Below are 21245 nucleotides of genomic sequence, written 5' to 3'. Positions count from 1 at the left end.
ATGGATGAGCTCTTGGCTGTCCATGCATGCGGTGCAAAGGTCCTCCCCCACTCTGGTTATGGATGTCCTCTTCATTATAAATCAAAGGAGAGAGGGAAAAATAAAGAAAGGAATGATTCCGTATCAGTGCCATGATACTGCTGCTGTTTAGCTGCTCAGTCATGTTTGACTCTTTGGCAACCCCGTGGACTGCAGCCTTCCAGGCTCCTCTGTCCAGGGATTTTCTAGTCAAGAATACTGTAGTGGGTTGCCATTTCCTTCTCCATGATACTGACATCACTTCAGAATTGCATATTTTATTGCTCTGTGACTATTTCAATAATTTGAATAAAGTTTGTGAAATATGAGACTTTGCTCCTTAAGTGGACATTTCAGGTTTCTATGCAAGCAAGGAAGTTCTCTAGTTAATGAGCCACGGATAGTTAACATCTTTTAAAACTACACATTTAATGTAATATCATTACTAATGTGAATCGACAGCTGAGTTTCCCAAGTGCATCCTTCTAGACAGAATCTTGATAAGGTTTCAGATTTCTGAATGTGTGTCTTTTACACTGCCCAGGTCTCCAATTCTAGTTTAATAATCACAAAACACAGTACAGGTGCCAGGGCTACGCATATGAACACTGCAATATCATCCTGGCGGTCACATTGATGGTCTTTTCAGGAACCACTGAGGTTTTCATCCACTGCAGAGATTTCCCAGCTTTGGCCCCCAAGCAGTGTACATTCCCTTCTCTGAAGAACAGAGTGTATTTGCCTTAAGTACACAAGTATCATAAATTGTGGCTCAAATACTCTGTTTTGGTGGAACTCAAATGAAATCCTCTCACGAATCAGAATCTCAGGGGCAGAAATGGGGAATTATCCCTTGGGTACTTTCAGGGTCTGAAAAACTACTATGTCTGTTTCTCCCCTGAATTTTATTGCACAGCATTTTACAATCTTGATAAATCTAGGGGTGTGACTTCTAATGCAGATATGTTCTAATCTTTCCATTTGTGAATTCTTTCTGAAAAATATCTGAGTGTAGTGGACTGTTAAATTTTACTGACATGCCCTACTTAAGCAGGAACAAGAATGTCTTTTAAAATAAATGCTTTGTTGGCAGTGCCTTCCTATTAGTTAGATCTCACTTCTCTATCTATATTTTCCTGGGCCCCACTGTCACACACCTACCCCACCTCCATGGATATTAAAGCCGCATGAATTTTCTGTTAGGATGAGCTTGGCTGCTTCAATGTTTTAAGCTCAATATATGTCAGGATTGAAATATAACTTAGATATGGAGATTTAAGAAAGTTCTCTCAGACTTGTGATGAATTTAATTCAGCAAACATTTATCAAATGCCTACCATGTACCAGGCATTGTGATAGAAGCTGAAGAAATAAAGATATATATATATATATATATATATATATATATATATATATATTCAATTGTTGATCCTGTATGAGAAACAAGTTGATTCATTAAACTGGCACCAGTTGTAATTTTAGAACCACTCCCATCATTGGGAATCTGTTCTTTTTGTCAAATACAATTTTTCAGTGGCCATGGGTGAATAATTATTGAGATAATTAAAACTGACCTTTCAAGCAGGTTTAAATCTTTGGCTGCTTAGGGTGCTGAAGAGGACAATCCATGAAAACTGGAACCATTCTCTCTCCAGGTATTTGATTCATCTGAAGGTTGATAGAGTCACATCATCTTGCATAATTTTAAAACCATGAAGGGATATGCTGGATTCTTTCAGTTGCCAGGCTAAGAGCAAGAACTAAGTTTTATAAAAAGGCTCCTAGATATATAACACAGAAACAAAAAAAGCTATGGAAATGGTATCTCTTTTCTCAGTGAGTTATTTTAATATAGTCTTTATTTTTAAATTAATTTTTTTTAATTGGAGGATAATTACTTTACAAAAGTGTTGACATTTTACCATATAGTAACATGAATCAGCCATAGATATAAATATGTTTTCTCCCTCTTGAACAGCCCACCCACTTGATGGATGAATGGATAAGGAAGCTGCGGTGTATGTACACAATGGAATATTAGCCATAAAAAGGAACACATTTGACTCAGTCCTAATGAGGTGGATGAACCTGGAGCCTGTTATACAGACTGAAGTAAGTCAGAAAGAGAAAGACAAATATCATATATCAGTGCATATATACGGAATCCAGAGGGATGGCGCTAATGGACTGCAGAGCAGCAGTGGCCATGGAAACGCGGATAACAGACTTGCGGGAGGAGGAGAGGGTGGGCCAGATAGGTCAATCGTGACTTTTATTTTTAAGTGAAGTCTCAGGGATCTTGATAAAGAGAAAGCTCCCCTGTCCTTTAAAAAAAAAAAAAAAAGCTTTATTTTTTAGAGCAAATTTAGGCTTATGTAAAATTGAAGAGAAAGTACAGAGATTTCCCCAATAGCTCCTTCCCTCACACATGCTTAGCCCGTCTGTTATCAGCGTCCTTCTCAGAGTGGTGCATTTTTTTATAATTGATGGACCTACACTAACATGTGATAATCTCCCCAAGTCCATACTTTATGGTTTATTCTTATTGTTGTACATTCTGTGGAACAAATGTATAATTTCATGCATCCAGTGTTACCTTATTGTACAGAATAGTTTTACTGCTCTAAAAAAAAAATCCCTCATGCTCCTATTCATTTCTCTTCCTATCTAAACACTGGCAACCATTCATCATTTTAGGTGCTCCATACTGTTGGTTTTTCTAGGATATCATATAGCCAAACTCTTACATTTCTCATGCTTTTAAGACTGGTTTCTTTCACTTAGTAATATGCATTTAAGTTTCTCCTGTGTCCTTTCATGCATTGATGGATCATTTCTTTTTGTTACTGATGTTTCACTGTATGGATGTACTATAGTATATTTATCCATTCCCTACTAAACGATGTCTTGGTTACTTATAAATGTTAGAGCTGAATGGCTAAAGCTGCTACAAACATTTTTGCGCATGTTTTAGTGTAGACATGACTGTTCAGTGATTTAGAGTAAATACCAAGGAGGAGGTTTCACATTGCATGGTAGGAATATGTTGAGTATTGTAAAAACTTGGCCACATGGTCTTCCAAAAAGGCTGCCCATTTTGCGTCCCCCCAGCAATAAATGAGAGTTTCTATTTCTCTACATCCTCACCAGCATTTGGTGTCATTAGTGTTCCAGATTCTGAGCATTTTCATAGGAGTGCAGTGGTATCTTATTGTTGTTTTAATTTGCATTTCTCTGAAGACATAGAACATGGAGCATCTTTTCATATGCTTATCATCTGTGTGTCTTCTTCGGTGAAATGTCTGTTAAAGTCACTTTTGGGCCATTTTAGATGGATTGGTTTGTTTTCCTATTGTTGAGTTTGAGTTCTTTGCATAATTTGGACAACAGTCCTTTGTCAGATTATCTTTTGCAAATATTTTCTCCCATCTTCTGGCTTGTGTTTTATTTCTGTTGACAGTGTCTTCTGCAGAGCAGGCATTTTTAATTTTAATAAAGTCCATCTTATCAATTTTTTTCATGGATTGTGCCTTTGTATTTGCAAAATCTTTGCAGAACACACTTTCATCTAGATTTTCTCCTATGTTACCTTCAAGGATTTTTATAGCTTTGTGCTTTACAGTTATATCTGTGATCTCTTTTGAATTAATTTTTTAGAGGTGAAAAGTCTGTGTCTGGATTCATGTTTTTGCTTACGGAAGTCCATTTGTTCCAGTACCATTTGTTGAAAAGACTATCTTTACTCTGTTGTGTTGCCCTTGCTCCTTTGGCAAAGGTCCATGGATTATATTTCTCTAGATCTACTTCTGGGTTCTCTATTCTGTTTCTATTTGTCAGTTCTTTTGCCAAGATCCTGTCTTGACTGCTGTAACTTGATGGTAAGTCTTAAAATCAGGTAGCATCAATCATACAACTTCTTCATGTTCTTCTTTAATATTGTGTTTACTATTCTGTGTCTTTTGCCTCATCACACAAAGTTTAGAGTAGATTTGGTGATATCCACAAAATAATTTGCTAGAATTTTGACTGAGATTGCCTTGACTCTATGATCAAATTGGAAAAAATTGAAATCTTGACAATATTGAGTATTATTGTCCATGAACATTGAGTATCTCTTCATTTATTGATATTTAGCTTTTCTTTGATTTCATTCATCAGAATCTTATAGTTTTTGCCAAATTGTGTTGTTGTTTTAGTCACTCAGTCAAGTGTGACAAATGACATGAGTCATTTGTGACCTCATGGACTGTAGCCAACCAAGCTACTCTGTCCATGGAATTCTGCAGGCAAGAATACCAGAGTGGGTAGCTATTTCCTTCTCCAGGGGACTTCATGACCCAGGGATTGAACCCAGGTCTTCTGCATTGCATGTGGATTTTTACCATCTGAGCCACTAGGGAAGCCCTTCCTCAAATAGATCTAATACATATTTTGATAGCTTTATACCTGAGTATTTTTATTTTTAGGTGCTAATATAAATGGCAACAAGGAATTCATGATCTGAGCCACAGTCACTTCCTGGTAGTGTTTTGCTGACTGTATAGAGCTTCTCTATCTTTGGCTGCAAAGAATATAATCAGTCTGATTTTGGTGTTGGCCATCTGGTGATGTCCATGTGTAGAGTCTTCTCTTGTGTTGTTGGAAGAGGGTGTTTGCTATGACCAGTGTGTTCTCTTGGCAAAACTCTATTAACCTTTGCCCTGCTTCATTCTGTACTCCAAGGCCAAATTTGCCTGTAACTCCAGGTGTTTCTTGACTTCCTACTTTTGCATTCCAGTTCCCTGTAATGAAAAGAACATCTTTTTTGGGTGTTAGTTCTAAAAGGTCTTGTAGCTCTCCATAGAACCATTCAACTTCAGCTTCTTTAGCATTACTGGTCAGGGCATTGACTTGGATTACCATGATAGGCAGTGGTTTGCCTTTGGAAATGAACAGAGATCATTCTGTCATTTTTGAATTCATTCCAAGTACTGCATTTCAGACTCTTTTGCTGACTATGATGGCTACTCCATTTCTTCTAAGGGATTCTTGCCCACAGTAGAAGATATAATGGTCATCTGAGTTACATTCACCCATTCCAGTCCATTTTAGTTCACTGATTCCTAAAATGTCGACGGTCACTCTTACTGTCTCCTGTTTGACCACTTTCAATTTGCCTTGATTCGTATACCTAGCATTCCAGGTTCCTGTGCATTATTGCTCTTTACAGCATCAGACCTTGCTTCTATCACCAGTCCCATCCACAGCTGGGTGTTGTTTATGCTTTGGCTCCATCTCTTCATTCTTTCTGGAGTTAGTTCTCCACTGATCTCCAGTAGCATATTGGCCACCTAATGACCTGGGGAGTTCATCGTTCAGTGTCCTGTCTTTCTGCCATTTCATACTGGTCATGGGGCTCTTAAGCCAGGAATACTGAAGTGGTTGGCCATTCCCTTCTCCAGTGGACCACATTCTGTCAGACCTCTCCACCATGAAGTGTCCGTCTTGGGTGGCCCTACATGGCATGGCTTAGTTTCATTGAGGTAGACAAGACTGTGGTCCTGTGATCAGATTGGCTAGTTTTCTGTGATTGTTGTTTCAGTCTGTCTGCCCTCTGATGCCCTCTCTCAGTGCCTAGAGTCTTACCGGGGTTTCTCTTACCTTGGACGTGGGGTGTCTTTTCATGGCTGCTCCAGCAAAGCTTAGTCACTGCTGCCTACGTTGGTCATGGGGTATGACCTCTCGGCCTCTCTGCCAATCACCACTCCAACTCCTTATTGCCAAATTCAGACTTAAATTGAAGACAGTAAGGAAAACCACATTCAGGTATGACCTAAATTAAATGCCTTATGATTATACAGTGGAAGCAAGAAATAGATTTAAGGGACTAGATCTGATAGACAGAGAGTCTGATGAACTATGGATGGAGTTTTGTGACAAGGTACAGGAGACAGGGATCAAGACCATCCCCAAGAAAAAGAAATGCAAAAAAGCAAAATGGCCATCTGAGGAGGCCTTACAAATAGCGGTGAAAATAAGAGAAGCCAAAAGCAAAGGAGAACAGGAAAGATATTCCCATTTGAATGCAGAGTTCCAAAGAATAGCAAGGAGAGAAAAGAAAGCCTTCCTCAGCGATGAATGCAAAAAAATAGAGGAAAACAATAGGATGGAAAAGACTAGAGATCTCTTCAGGAAAATCAGAGCTATCAAGGGAACATTTCATGCAAAGATGGGCTCAATAAAGGACAGAAATCGTAGGGACCTAACAGAAGCAGACGATATTAAGAAGAGGTGGCAAGAATACACAGAAGAACTGTACAAAAAAGATCTTCATGACCCAGATAATCACGATGGTGTGATCACGCATTTAGAGCCAGACATCCTGGAATGGGAAGTCAAGTGGGCTTTAGGAAGCATCACTATGAACAAAGCTAGTGGAGGTGATGGAATTTCAGTTGAGTTTTTTCAAATCCTGAAAGATGATGTTGTGAAAGTGCTGCACTCAATATGTCAGCAAATTTTTAAAACTCAGCAGTGGCCACAGGACTAGAAAAGGTGAGTCTTTTACAATCCCAAAGAAAGGCAATGCCAAAGAATGCTCAAACCACCACACAATTGCACTCATCTCACATGCTAGTAAAATAATGCTCAAAATTCTTTAAGTCAGGCTTCAGCAGTACATGAACCATGAACTTCCAGATGTTCAAGCTGGATTTAGAAAAGTTAGAGGAACCAGAGATGAAATTGCCAACATCCGCTGGATCATTGAAAAAGCAAGAGAGTTCCAAAACACATCTACAGCTGCTTTATTGACTATGCCAAAGCCTTTGACTGTGTGGATCACAATAAACTGTCTGAAAGAGCTAGGAATACCAGACCACCTGACCCACCTCTTGAGAAATCTGTATGCAGGCCAGGAAGCAACAGTTAGAACTGGACATGGAACAACAGACTGGTTCCCATTAGGAAAAGGAGTATGTCAAGGCGGTATATTGTTACCCTGCTTATTTAACTTATATGCAGGGTACATCATGAGAAATGCTGGGCTGGAAGAAGCACAAGCTGGAATCAAGATTGCCGGGAGAAATATTAATAACCTCAGATATGCAGATGACACCACCCTTATGGCAGAAAGTGAAGAGGAACTAAAGAGCCTCTTGATAAAAGTGAAAGAGGAGAGTGGACAAGTTGGCTTAAAACTCAACATTCAGAAAACTAAGATCATGGCATGTGGTCCCTTCACTTCATGCCAAATAGATGGGGAAACAACGGAAACAGTGACAGACTTTATTTTTGGGGGCTCCAAAATCACTGCAGATGGTGGCTGCAGCCATGAAATTAAAAGATACTTACTCATTGGAAGGAAAGTTATGACCGACCTAGATAGCATATTAAAAAGTAGAGACATTACTTTGCCAACAAAGGTCTGTCTAGTCAAGGCTATGGTTTTTCCAGTAGTCATGTATGGATGTGAGAGTTGGACTATAAAGAAAGCTGAGTGCCGAAGAATTGATGCTTTTGGACTGTGGTGTTGGAGGAGACGCTTGAGAGTCCCTTGGACTGCAAGGAGATCCAACCAGTCCATCCTAAAGGAGATCAGTCCTGGGTGTTCATTGGAAGCACTGATGTTGAATCTGAAACTCCAGTACTTTGGCCACCTAATGCAAAGAGCTGACTCACTGGAAAAGACCCTGATGCTGGGAGGGATTGGGGGCAGAAGGAGAAGGGGATGACAGAGGATGAGATGGCTGAATTGCATCACTGACTCAATGGACATGAGTTTGAGTAGGCTCTGTGAGTTGGTGATGGTCAGGGAGACCTGGCGTGATCCGGTCCATGGTGTGGCAAAGAGTCAGACAACTGAGCGACTGAACTGAACTGAACTGAATATAAATGGCATTGTGTTTCAGATCCTTAATTCCATTTGTAGATGAGTGGTATATAGAAATGCAATTGATTTTGTATATTAACCTGTATTCTTTGTTTTTGTTATAACCACTTCTTAGTTCCAGAAGTTATTTTTTTCTATTCTTTCAGAGTTTTTTAATAGAGATGATTCTGTCATCCATGAACAAAAACAGATTTTTCCTTCCTAATCTGTAGCTTTTAAAATTTCCTTTTCTTGTTTAATTGTATTAAATAAGCTTCCAGTAGGATGTGGATAAGGAGTTGTGAGAGGGAAAATCATTGCCTATTTCTTGATCTTAGTGGGAAAACTTCAAAGTTTTCACCAGAAGTGTAGTGTTAGCTGTAAGTTTTTTGTATACATTCTTTATCAGGTTGAGTGTGTTCACCTTTATTCCTAATTTACCAAGAGTTTTTGCCATCGATAGGTGTTGGATTCTGTCAGATGCTTTTCTGCATCTATGCTTATTGATATGAAAGATTATATAAATTGATCTTTGAATGTTAAACCAGCCCTGCATACCTGGGTCAAATTCCACTTGTTTACAGTATAAAATTATTCTTGTACATTGTTGGATTTGATTGCTAATATTTTGTTGAGGATTTTGTATCTGTGTTCATGAGAAATATTGGTCTGTAAGTTTTTTTTTTTTTTTGGTAGTATCTGTGACTGTTTTTTTTATATTGTGGTAATATTGGCCTCATGGAATAAGGCATAAATTATTCCCTCTGCTTTTATTTTCTAAAAGGGATTATGGAGACGTGGCATGATTTTTTCCTTAAATGTTTCACTGAATTCACCAGTGAAGCCATTTGGACTTGGTGCTTTCTGTTTTGGAAGGTTATTATTATATATTTTTTAAAAATATTTGAATTATTGTTTCAAATTCTTTATTAGATATAAACTGTATTTTCAAGGAATTGGTCCATTTCATCTAGATGATCAAATTTATGGACACAGAATTTCTCATACTATTCATTTATTATCCTTTTAAAGTCCATGGAATCTGTATTTATGTCCTTAATTTCATTTTAGATATTAATAAGTTGTGGCTTTCTTACCTAAACTAGGCTGGCCAAAGGCTTTTCAGTGCTATTAATCTTTCGAAGAGTTAGTTGTTGGTTCATTGACTTTTCTCCATGACTTCCTATTTTCAAATTCATTGATTTCAGCTCTAAGAGGAAGGGTTTTCAAAACTGACTTTTTGTATTAGAGTTGCTGACTTTCTTGAAGTTCAAAATCAGATCACTAGGGAGGAAGTACTTTTAATAAAAAGTACTTACCTAGCTAAATATTATCTGCCATTTGGATATAAGACTTTGGAATGCACTATTTTATAATTTAAACTCTTCTCAAAAAAGATGCAAGTTATTTCACAGATGCAGTGATCTGAAAAAGAAAACTATGGGGAACATGAGGTATAATTTAATTATAATAACAATGATTGTTTTGGATTTATACCACAACCTAGTAATAGTTTTAATTAATGGGTATTAATTTGCTATCTTGCAGCACTAAAATTAATGACAGGCTGTTCTTGTAGTGTTGCTATTTGATTTACAGTAAAAAGTGAAAATTTAAACCCTGAAGAATAATTTTGCATGCAACTTTCAGGTCTAGATTAATTTGTTAAAAGGAGCCGAAAGAAGTAAAAGAAGGCTGAGTGCCGAAGAACTGATGCTTTTGAAAACTAAGATCATGGCATCCGGTCCCATCACTTCATGGCAAATAGATGGGGAAACAATGGAAATGATGAGAGACTTTATTTTTTGGGGTTCCAAAATCACTGCAGATGGTGACTACAGCCTGAAATTAAAAGATGCTTACTCCTTGGCATTTTCCAGTAGTCATGTATGGATGTGAGAGTTGGACTAGAAAGAAAGCTGAGCACAGAAGAATTGATGCTTTTGAACTGTGGTGTTGGAGAAGACTCTTGAGAGTCCCTTGGACTGCAAGGAGATCCAACCAGTCCATCCTAAAGGAGATCAGTCCTGGGTATTCATTGGAAGGACTGATGTTGAAGCTGAAACTCCAGTACTTTGGCCACCTCATGTGAAGAGCTGACTCATTTGAAAAGATCCTGATGCTGGGAAAGATTGAGGGCAGGAGGAGAAGGGAACGACAGAGGATGAGATTGTTGGATGGCATCACTGACTCAATGGACATGAGTTTGAGTAGGCTCCAGGAGTTGGTGATGGACAGGGAGGCCTGGTGTGCTGCAGTCTATGGGGTCACAAAAAGTTGGACACAACTGAGCGACTGAACTGAACTGAACTGATAAGCAAGAGTCTTCATTAAAGAAAGGAGTGTTTATGACTTGATGAAATGATTATGCTGCAAAATTAGTGAGGGAAAGATTATTTATTTATAATTGAAGGACCAATACTGAAGCTGAATCTCAAATACTTTGGCCACCTGATGAGAAGAGCTGACTCATTAGAAAAGACCCTGATGTTGGGAAAGGTTGGAAGCAGGAGGAGAAGGGCGAGGCAGAGGACGAGATGGTTGGATGGCATCACTGACTCAATGGACATGAGTTTGAGCAAGCTCTGGAAGATGGTGAAGGACAGGGCAGTCTGGTATGCTGCAGTCCACGGGATCACAGTCAGGCACAGCTGAGGGACCGAACAGCAAAGAAGTAAAAATAAAAGTGCTTATCTTTGAACTCTGCTAATGGCTAGGCATAATACATATGCATGTGTGAATTAAATGAATTAACCAGGAACATGGTCTAAGGTTCCCTTTCTGACTTTGTTCTGGCAAAGATATAAATATGTTCTAGTATTAGAAAAGTAGAAGTGCTAGTTGCTCAGTTGTGTCTGACTCTTTGTGACCCCATGAACTGTAGCCCACCATGCTCCTCTGTCTGTGGAATTCTCCAGGCAAGAATACTAGAGTGGGTGACCATTCCCTTCTCCAGAGGATCTTCCCGGTCCAGAGATGGACCCCAGGTCTTCTGCACTGCAAACACGTTCTTTACTGTCTGAGCCTCCAAGGATGCTCTAATATTAGAATGCATAACTTACTGGAAAAGCAAGAAATTAGAAATCACCTCTGCTGTCCTCCACCCTACTTCCTATCAGAGTGGGCATTGAGGGTCATGAAATTAAACAACTGGATCTAGTGTAGTTATGCAAGCTCATGGCATGCAGAGAGGTGTCAAAGGTAGACCCACATTGGGTAGCTGCAGATATGAACACACTGGGACCTGCTGCAGCACATATTTTTGGGAGAAAGTGAGGGTGGTAGCAAATGAACTGAAGCTGGAGAATTATTCAAGGGTCTCTAGAGTGTCCTGCATGCCAGTCTTATAAGCTTAGAACGTCCTGTAGATTCCAAGGGGTCATCAACTTCTCTGCACTGTGTGTGTAGCTGAGGGCTAGAAATTGGCCAATGCCCCCAGAACAGTTGGCTAAATTCAGAACTGGAGTCCAAAGGAGTGAAGACATGGATTGAGAATCTGCATGAAAATGGAACCCCAGTTATGTGGATTAAGCACACCACACTGTCCTTTTCATTCCAGGGAGTATGCCTGGTTATTACGAAGTGGTTATTGTTACGAGTGGTTATTACGAATAGAAATAAACTTACTTTTAGCCTATTTAACTATAATATTATCTATTTTCACTTGTTAATTCTTATAAGTTTATTACTTGTACTCACTTCTTTTTCCTGCCTAGGTGGTAAATGGTTGTACTTATCAATTGTTTTGCTATCTCATTTGTTAAAAACTATTGCTTATGAATAATTCTTGTAGCTTTGAAGCATTTCAGGATTCATGCTTATTGGGGGATAGAAACAGTATTTATCAGAATATTGATAAGAATGATATTCAGTGGAAATCAAATATTTTTTAATAATTCCAGAGAAAAGTTAAATTGGGTCTTTGCAACTTTGTCTCCAGGAATTATAGTATAAAATATAGACATTTCAGATAGAAAACAATAGTTAGGGAGACTTTGGATGGCATCTGAGCCTTCACATTGCTTGAATATAGTTTCCTTAGAAACACAGTGAATGCACAGAAAGCATATACAGAGTTGCTCTTCCATGTAATGGGACATGGTCATGTTTTTTGATCATGTGCATTCTCAGATTTGACTGTGTGAAATTGAATTGGAACAATTAGGGTTATAAAGAAAGCTATTACTTTTAAAATTGTTTCTCAAAAACAAATATTGCATCACAAAAGTGATTACATCTCTTTTTTTAAAAGACTATGGTTTCTTTTGAAGAAATAATAAAAAATGAAAATATGACTTGGAACTCTGAATGCTGCCTTCTATATCTCTCTATGGAGAAAATATGCTTATAGACTATTTTGAAGAAGTTTATTTGATGACTTGTGTTACCATACAGAAAGTAATAAAAACAAATACTTTAGTCCTCATAGAAACTCTGTCATTCTTTGATTTCCTTTTTCCCAGTTGTGTGATTCAGTTGTGTAACATCCTCATTGTACAGATGATATAACTGAAGCTTAGGAAAGGCCACTGACACCCCAATAGTAGGCAGCTTGGTAAATGCCAAACCCATACCCCATCTGGCTCCAGAATCCACACTTGGTCCTCAAGTTTTCAATCCAGTAAGGAGAGATCTCATAATGGTGAGATGAGAAAGATGTGCCTAAGTGGGGAGCATCTGGCCAGACTTAGAAAGAAAGCTGTGCTGGGGTGAGGTGGAAGCTGGGAAAGGAGCAGGCTTGCCAAGTTAAGCAGTTGATGGAAAGAATCCTTACTTGCCCTCAAACAGCTTTGTGACTTTGAGGAGGTTTCTTAGACCCCAGGAACCCCTTTATTTAAAGGGGGAAATGATGCAGACTCCATCTCCACAACAGGCTGTCACCCTTGAGAAACTGTCATGTCAACATTTGCATTAGCACAGCTGACTATGGATTGTGGATGGTCCCCATCTTCTGGAATTTTCTGCAAAAATGTCCCAGTAATAATCATCTCCCAGTAATATCTCAACGGCTTGTACCTATAATGCACACACTCACTATGGGAGATTCTTTGTTCTTCTTTGTGCCATGGATCCTTCTGGCACTTTGCTGAAGCTGTGACCTCTTCAGAGCAATGCTTGTGAAATGTGTAAAATGTATACATCTGGTTACAAAGTAAATAGTTATATTGAGATGCTGATATCAATATATTAGAAATTATACTATGTCTTCTTAATTATTAGAGCATTAAATAACAAGATCTAATGGTGATTTTTTTTCAAGTGGTGATTTTAGTAAATGCTGTTATTTAGAAGTAAGGAAGACCATAAACAATATTTCTAGGTATCTGTAATTTACGGTGGTAACAAATGCATAGCACTAGTGAATACAGTCTCTTTTGTCTACATTTGTGATTGGGGAATATGCTAAAATTTAGCTAGAGGTTAGTGAAAATGTAATTTTTTCTATTCATCTTAACAGACCTGCTAAATCACATCTATACTGCATGTTATTAAGAACCCTTGAACTGTGTGGTTCTATGAAAAAACCTCCTGGGCTTTTCATTGAACTTCTAATGAATCTTCAATTCAAACTAGAGAAAACCAATACATTAGAAATACTGTCTTCCTATTTGCAATCATGGTAGTCTGAGCTTATGTAGTTATTCCTTAATGTCTTTCAGTACAATTTTTATCATAATCTCCATAAATGTCTTGCAAACTCTGTAAGATTCATTCTTAGGTATTTTGTATGTTTTATTACCATTTGCTATTCTATTTAGTTAATTTTCTAACTATGAATAAGTTTTGAAATGTAAAAAAGAAAAAAGGCACTAAATGTTCTTTAGAAAGTGCTAGAAAATGCTATGAATGATTGCTTCTACTAGCGAATGGTAAGAAAATATGTGTATTAGTTGCTAAGCTGTGTCCGACTCTTTGTGACTCCATGGACTGTGGCCTTCCAAGTTCCTCTGTCCATGGAATTCTCTAGGCAAGAATACTGGAAGAGGTGGCCATTCCCTTCTCCAGGCGATCTTCTCAACCCAGGCATGGAACCCAGGTCTCCTGCATTGCAGACAGATTCTTTGCCACCTGAGCCACCAGGGAAGGCCAGGAAATACGTCAACCGGAATCCTCTTAATCAAGACAGGGGCCATTAGAGAGAAAATAACCTACTAGGTTAATTTAGTTTTATTATTGCGGTTCTCCTTGGGAATTAAAAATAGGGTACTACTGGAGAAACTGACAAAGCTGTGATTTATCTTAATAAAAGACTTCTTATGGAGATCTTGAAACCTGTTTCCTGAAAGAAATGAGTTCTAAATATATTTCTTAAGCCTGGTGGCAAAGTTTCTAATGACAGAATTCATCTCCCATGCAGCTCAAGGAATCCCTGTTTTTATTTTTATTTTTTTTTCATTTAGTTTTATTAGCTGGAGGCTAATTACTTTACAAAATTTTTTGTCATACATTGACATGAATTAGCCATGGATTTACATGTATTCCCCATCCCGATCCCCCCTCCCACCTCCGTCTCGACCCGATCCCTTTGGCTCTTCCCAGTGCACCAGGTCCGAGCACTTGTCTCCTGCATCCAACCTGGGCTGGTGATCTCTTTCACCCTAGATTATATACATGTTTCGATGCTGTTCTCTTGAAACATCCCACCCTCAGAGATGGGTGGCCTTCTCTGTGGCCTTCTCCCACAGAGTCCAAAAGTCTGTTCTATACATCTGGGTATCTTTTTTCTGTTTTGCATATAGGGTTATCGTTACCATCTTTCTAAATTCCATGTATATGTGTTAGTATCCTGTAATGGTCTTTATCTTTCTGGCTTACTTCAGTCTGTATAACGGGCTCCAGTTTCATCCATCTCTTTAGAACTGATTCAAATGAATTCTTTTTAATGGCTGAGTAAGATTCCATGGTGTATATGTACCACAGCTGCCTTATCCATTCGTCTGCTGATGGGCATCTAGGTTGCTTCCATGTCCTGCCTATTATAAACGGTGCTGCGATGAACATTGGGGTGCAGGTGTCTCTTTGAGATCTGGTTTCCTCGGCGTGTATGGCCAGAAGTGGGATTGCTGGGTCATATGGCAGTTCTGTTTCCAGTTTTGTAAGAAATCTCCACACTGTTTTCCATAGCGGCTGTACTAGTTTGCATTCCCACCGACAGTGTAAGAGGGTTCCCTTTTCTCCACACCCTCTCCAGCATTTATTGCTTGTAGACTTTTTGGATAGCAGCCATCCTGACTGGTGTGTAATGGTACCTCATTGTGGTTTTGATTTGCATTTCTCTGATAATGAGTGATGTTGAGCATCTTTTCATGTGTCTTTTAGCCATCTGTATGTCTTCCTTGGAGAAATGTCTGTTTAGTTCTTTGGCCCATTTTTTGATTGGGTCATTTATTTTCTGGAGTTGAGCTGGAGGAGTTGCTTGTATATTTTTGAGATTAATCCTTTGTGTGTTGCTTCGTTTGCTGTTATTTTCTCCCAATCTGAGGGCTGTCTTTTCACCTCGCTTATAGTTTCTTTGTCGTGCAAAAGCTTTTAAGTTTCATTAGGTCCCATTTGTTTATTTTCGCTTTTGTTTCTAATACTCTGGGATCCTGCTGTGATTTATGTCGGAGAGTGTTTTGCCTGATGTTCTCCTCTAGGAGTTTTATAGTTTCTGGTCTTACGTTTAGATCTTTAATCCGTTTTGAGTTTATTTCTGTGTATGGTGTTAGAAAGTGTTGTAGTTTCATTCTCTTACAGGTGGTTGACCAGTTTTCCCAGCACCGCTTGTTAAAGAGGTTGTCTTTTTTTCCATTGTATATCCTTGCCTCCTTTGTCGAAGATAAGGTGACCATAGGTTCCTGGATTTATCTCTGAGCTTTCTATTCTGTTCCATTGATCTATATTTCTGTCTTTGTGCCAGTACCATACTGTCTTGATGACTGTGGCTTTGTGGTATAGTCTGAAGTCAGGCAGGTTGATTCCTCCAGTTCCATTCTTCTTTCTCAAGATTCCTTTGGCTATTCGAGGTTTTTTGCATTTCCATACAAATTGTGAAATTATTTGCTCTAGTTCTCTGAAAACTACCGTTGGTAGCTTGATAGGGATTGCATTGAATCTATAGATTGCTTTGGGTACTATAGCCATTTTGACAATTTTGAGAATCCCTGTTATTAAACAACAGAATGAATCAAATCGTTGAGTGCAGCAGCTATGAGGTTACTGTTACAGCTCACAGTAAGGCAAGAAGGATCAAAGTAAATGTTTTTTGTTTGTTTGTTTATTTTGTTTAGCAGTTGGTGAAAATCCAGTCGATGCTGCCTTAAATTGACTTAGAACTCTTGAAGGAAGAGTTTTAAGGCCCTCAGGAAGGTCCTGTGCTTGGCGGGCGGCGTGGCGACGAGGGGGGCCGCGGTCGGGCGAAGGGGCGGGGCTGAGGCGCTCCCGTGGACCGCGCTGCTGGCTCCCGGTGGGTTTGGGCCCCGGGCAGGTGCCGGGCAGGATGGGCGCTCAGGGCCCCGGCTGCACTCCGCCTATGCCCGCGGGAGGCTCAGAGGACCGAGGGCCGCGGTCCGCGGCGGGCCCGAATCAGACACCTCCGGGGCCACGTGGCCCTGAGCCACGAACGGGAGTGGGCAGGGGGGGCGCCGCCAGGGGGCGGGCCTGGAGAGGCCCAGGGCGGGAGGGCGCCGAGACCTCCGCGCCCCTCACCCCAACCCCGAGCCCAGGCTTGCACGCCCGACCGGCCGCTCGGGGTCCCGGAAACACTCCGGGCCCCCGGGCCGGGCCAGGTTTGCTGGCCAGGGTTGCCGGTGTGCGGGGACGGGGCGGCTTCGGCCGGGCTGCCGGCCCTGGCCGGCGCGCCCCGTGGAAAGGTGCGGCCGGCTGGCTCGACACGGCACATCAGGGCGAAAAGGAGGCGCAGCGCAGGGTTTTTAAAGGCGCCTGGCGGCAGCCGCCTCCATCTAACATCATACCACCCTGAACGGGCCAGATGTCTTCTCATCTGGGAAACTAAGCAGGGTTAGTTAGTACTTGGATGGGAGACCCCCTGGTAGTTAGGAGCTCCAGGCTTTTGCACAAAGTAGACGGCAAGCCAATGTATAGGTGATGAAAAGTTTATGGTGAAAAATTGATTGAAACCTGAATTCAAAGATGGTTTATGGCATAAAAGCAAGTGTTTTCCATTAGGTTCCCCCCCACCCCCCATGAACTTGCATAGTGGTTTCCATTAGCATAATGCTTAGTTTTTATTCCTTCTTTCCTTGTGTATATCCATCTTTTTGCACCATCATGTGGTGCCTTATTGGCATAATTTTCCGCCTTTTGTCTTCCCATAATGCTGCTGTAGGAGACAGATGGACTCCAGGTTAGGCATTTACATCTGGCCTGTTTACATTTCCTGAGGCAAGAGATGGTGGGGCTCCAGTTGAGCCTTTACAGTCAGTGTCCTGCTTGCCCTCTGAAATGGAAGTAACAACAGAAAGAGGGTAAATAGCCAGTGTCTGTGTCTTATGAACACTTGAGTAGCCATGACAAGGGCAAAGAGGGACAAAATCCTGCTTGAGTCAAGGATGAAGAGATCTCCCCTCCCCCCACCCCCCTTGTGGGAGAAGGGAAACACTACACATGCGCAGAGAGGCTCCTCGTGGGTGAAAAGTCCCGCGAAAATGCCAGACCCTAATGAGCCTTGCTTCTCCCAGCAGCCTCCACTTGGAGATCCATCTTGGCTGAGGGGTATGTGCACACCAGGGGAGAGTCCCAGGATAGGTCAGATGTGAAGAGAGAAACCAGAAACTTGGCAGGAAGGAAGACAGAGACCCAGCAGAACTGGCCTATCTAAATGACTTAACCGCCTTGTGGTTATTGTGCTCCTTCTCACTAGGGGGCGCCCATAACCTTTCTCTCCAGGTGTGTCTCTCTGCTTTGCTTCTGTCTAACTAGACCAGCTGTTTCTCCGTGCTCTTTCCCACGTGTTGCTCTGCTGTGTCTCTAATAATAAACGTTGTACCTGCATTTACCGATTCTGCCTCCATGAGAAATGCATTTTTCACTGGTCAAAGATCCAGGGAAACTTGGCTTCTAGCCTCTAGCCCTTGCTGGTCTGGTGGCTAGGATTCCTGGTTTTCGTTCAGGCTACCCAGGTTCAGTTCCTGGGCAGCGAAAATAGATCTCACTTCACGCCACCACTCGCTGCTGCCTCACTGAGATCAACTCAATTTTTATCACCATTTAATCTACATCATATGAATTGTTGCAACTATTTTGTAACTTTTCGGAAAAGGACTTCTTAGGTATTAACATACTGATATTTCCATAAGGGGGAAATACTTCTTCCCTGAAACTGCATTGAGAACATTTGAACTTAAGAAAATGTGTTTTAATGTAGCAGAATTATTGTTTTATCTTTACAGTCTAGCATTTGTTAAATCCTTAACTGCTAATAACTGTTCGGGCTTCCCTGGTGGCTCAGCTGGTGAAGAGTCCACCTGCAATGCAGGAGACCTGGGTTCGATCCCTGGGTTGCAAAGACCCCCTGGAGAAGGGAAACGGCTACCCCCTCTAGTATTCTGGCCTGGAGAGTTCCATGGACTGTATAGTCCATGCGTTCGCAGAGTCAGACATGACTGAGCGACTTTCACTGTTCACCAGCAACGGTTTGGCCTGAAATAAGAACTTTCAAAAATCTTTGAACACAGACGCTCTAACTTATTTTCCCTCTGGGATAAATATTTTGCATTTACTTTTAGGTCATATATACACAATAGGCAGAGAACTCTCTTATTATGTATTTTATTTGCATGTAAATTAACATCCTAGGAACTTTAAAATAGAAACACTAAATACAGTATTGCACAGAGCAATCTCTGTTCAATGCCCCATTATCTCACTGAAGTTCCTATACACATGCAGGGACTGAAGGAGACAGGAAGATGGCAGAAGAGCAACCCGAGAGCCACTACTGTGTCTGTGCACATCAACTACAGACTGCAAGGTAAGGACAGTATTTTACAGAAATAGAAACATAGTTACAATTCAGATTTCCTTTTTAAGTTGCCTCCTTAATTGGTTTGCAATAGCAACAGATTCTCCCCTTTTTCATAGCCATTCCCCAACACATATCATTTTTAAAAATCTATTAATGTTAGACAAAGCCATCACAGTGCTTCAGGAGTGACTTCCAGAAAACTCCAATCAAGTCACAGTACTCAGGCAGGTGGGTTTCATAAACGAGTCCTAGGTAGATATCAATCCATCTGAAAGTGTGCAGTAATGTTTGAACACATCTAGGATTTCCTTTTAAACACATGCTCCAAGGAAAACAGTACTGAATTGACCAGAGGAACAGTAAAAAGAGGACATCACTGGAAGGGAGTTTACACAGCCAGTCTGGCCCTGCGGTCTGACGCTGGGGTAGCATCTGCTCGCTTGGCCCCTGTGTCCCTCAGGGAGGTCACGGGCTCAAGAGTGCAGAGCAAGTATCATCACTAGGACTGCCCAGAGCTGCTGCGAACATCCAAAAAGTTTCACTTTAAGAGTTCTTTAGAGGGCTTCCCTGGCGATCCAGTGGCTGCTCCCAATGCAGGGGCCTGGGTTCAATCTCTGGTCAGTGAACTAGATCCCATACACTGCAAGGAAGAGTTTGCACGCCACAATTAAAGATCCCATGTGTGGCAACCAAGACCTAGTGCAGCTTACAAAAGAGAAAAAAGGCACTAAATGTTCTTTAGAAAGTGCTATAAAATGCTATGAATGATTGCTTCTGCTAAGCAAATGGTAAGAAAATATGTGTATTAGTTGCTCAGCTGTGTCCGACTCTTTGTGACTCCATGGACTGTGGCCTCCCAGTTCCTCTGTCCGTGGAATTCTCTAGGCAAGAATACTGGAAGAGGTTGCCATTCCCTTCTCCAGGCGATCTTCTCAACCCAGGCATGGAACCCAGGTCTCCTGCATTGCAGACAGATTCTTGACCACCTGAGCCACCAGGGAAGCCCAGGAAATACGTCGACCGGAATCCTATTAATATGGACAGGGGCCATTAGAGAGAAAATAACCTACTAGGTTAATTTAGTTTTATTATTGCGGTTCTCCTTGGGAATTAAAAATAGGGTACTTCTGGAGAAACTGACAAAGCTGTGATTTATCTTAGTAAAAGACTTCTTATGGAGATCTTGAAACCTGTTTCCTGGAAGAAATGAGTTCTAAATATATTTCTTAAGCCTGGTGGCAAAGTTTCTAATGACAGAATTCATCTCCCATGCAGCTCAATGAATCCCTGTTTTTATTTTTTTTTTTTTTTTTCATTTATTTTTATTAGTTGGAGGCTAATTACTTTACAAATTTTTTTGTCATACATTGACATGAATTAGCCATGGATTTACATGTATTCCCCATCCCGATCCCCCCTCCCACCTCCGTCTCGACCCGATCCCTTTGGCTCTTCCCAGTGCACCTTGTCCGGGCACATGTCTCCTGCATCCAACCTGGGCTGGTGATCTCTTTCACCCTAGATTATATACATGTTTCGATGCTGTTCTCTTGAAACATCCCACCCTCAGAGATGGTTGGCCTTCTCTGTGGCCTTCTCCCACAGAGTCCAAAAGTCTGTTCTATACATCTGTGTCTTTTTCCATTTTGCATATAGGGTTATTGTTACCATCTTTCTAAAATCCATATATATGTGTTAGTATACTGTGATGGTCTTTATCTTTCTGGCTTACTTCAGTCTGTATAACGGGCTCCAGTTTCATCCATCTCTTTAGAACTGATTCAAATGAATTCTTTTTAATGGCTGAGTAAGATTCCATGGTGTATATGTACCACAGCTGCCTTATCCATTCGTCTGCTGACGGGCATCTAGGTTGCTTCCATGTCCTGCCTATTATAAACGGTGCTGCGATGAACATTGGGGTGCACGTGTCTCTTTCAGATCTGGTTTCCTCGGCGTGTATGCCCAGAAGTGGGATTGCTGGATCATAGGGCAGTTCTGTTTCCAGTTTTTTAAGAAATCTCCACACTGTTTTCCATAGCGGCTGTACTAGTTTGCATTCCCACCGACAGTGTAAGAGGGTTCCCTTTTCTCCACACCCTCTCCAGCATTTATTGCTTGTAGACTTTTTGGATAGCAGCCATCCTGACTGGCGTGTAATGGTACCTCATTGTGGTTTTGATTTGCATTTCTCTGATACTGAGTGATGTTGAGCATCTTTTCATGTGTCTTTTAGCCATCTGTATGTCTTCCTTGGAGAAATGTCTGTTCAGTTCTTTGGCCCATTTTTTGATTGGGTCATTTATTTTTCTGGAGTTGAGCTGGAGGAGTTGCTTGTGTATTTTTGAGATTAATCCTTTGTGTGTTGCTTCGTTTGCTATTATTTTCTCCCAATCTGAGTGCTGTCTTTTC

The 21245-nt window shown here is 40.8% G+C and overlaps 1 long non-coding RNA gene across 3 annotated transcripts; it reads left to right on the top strand.

Annotated features, from left to right (window-relative positions):
• The first annotated feature begins 1982 nt into the window (after positions 1-1982).
• Positions 1983-21245, top strand: LOC139037724 (uncharacterized). 3 transcript variants are annotated; one of them, XR_011490567.1, is made up of 3 exons: positions 1983-2130; positions 18758-18839; positions 19757-21245. It is a non-coding gene; the product is annotated as an uncharacterized lncRNA (long non-coding RNA). The 3 variants fall into 3 exon arrangements; XR_011490566.1 differs by lacking the exon at positions 1983-2130 and adding an exon at positions 16725-17334 and having other exon boundaries at positions 19757-21244; XR_011490565.1 differs by lacking the exon at positions 1983-2130 and adding an exon at positions 17374-17755 and having other exon boundaries at positions 19757-21244.

The sequence above is a fragment of the Odocoileus virginianus genome, chromosome 12 (genome assembly GCF_023699985.2).
Source record: "Odocoileus virginianus isolate 20LAN1187 ecotype Illinois chromosome 12, Ovbor_1.2, whole genome shotgun sequence".
In the NCBI taxonomy this organism is placed as follows: Eukaryota; Metazoa; Chordata; class Mammalia; order Artiodactyla; family Cervidae; genus Odocoileus; species Odocoileus virginianus.
This window is presented reverse-complemented; position numbering and strand designations above follow the sequence as displayed.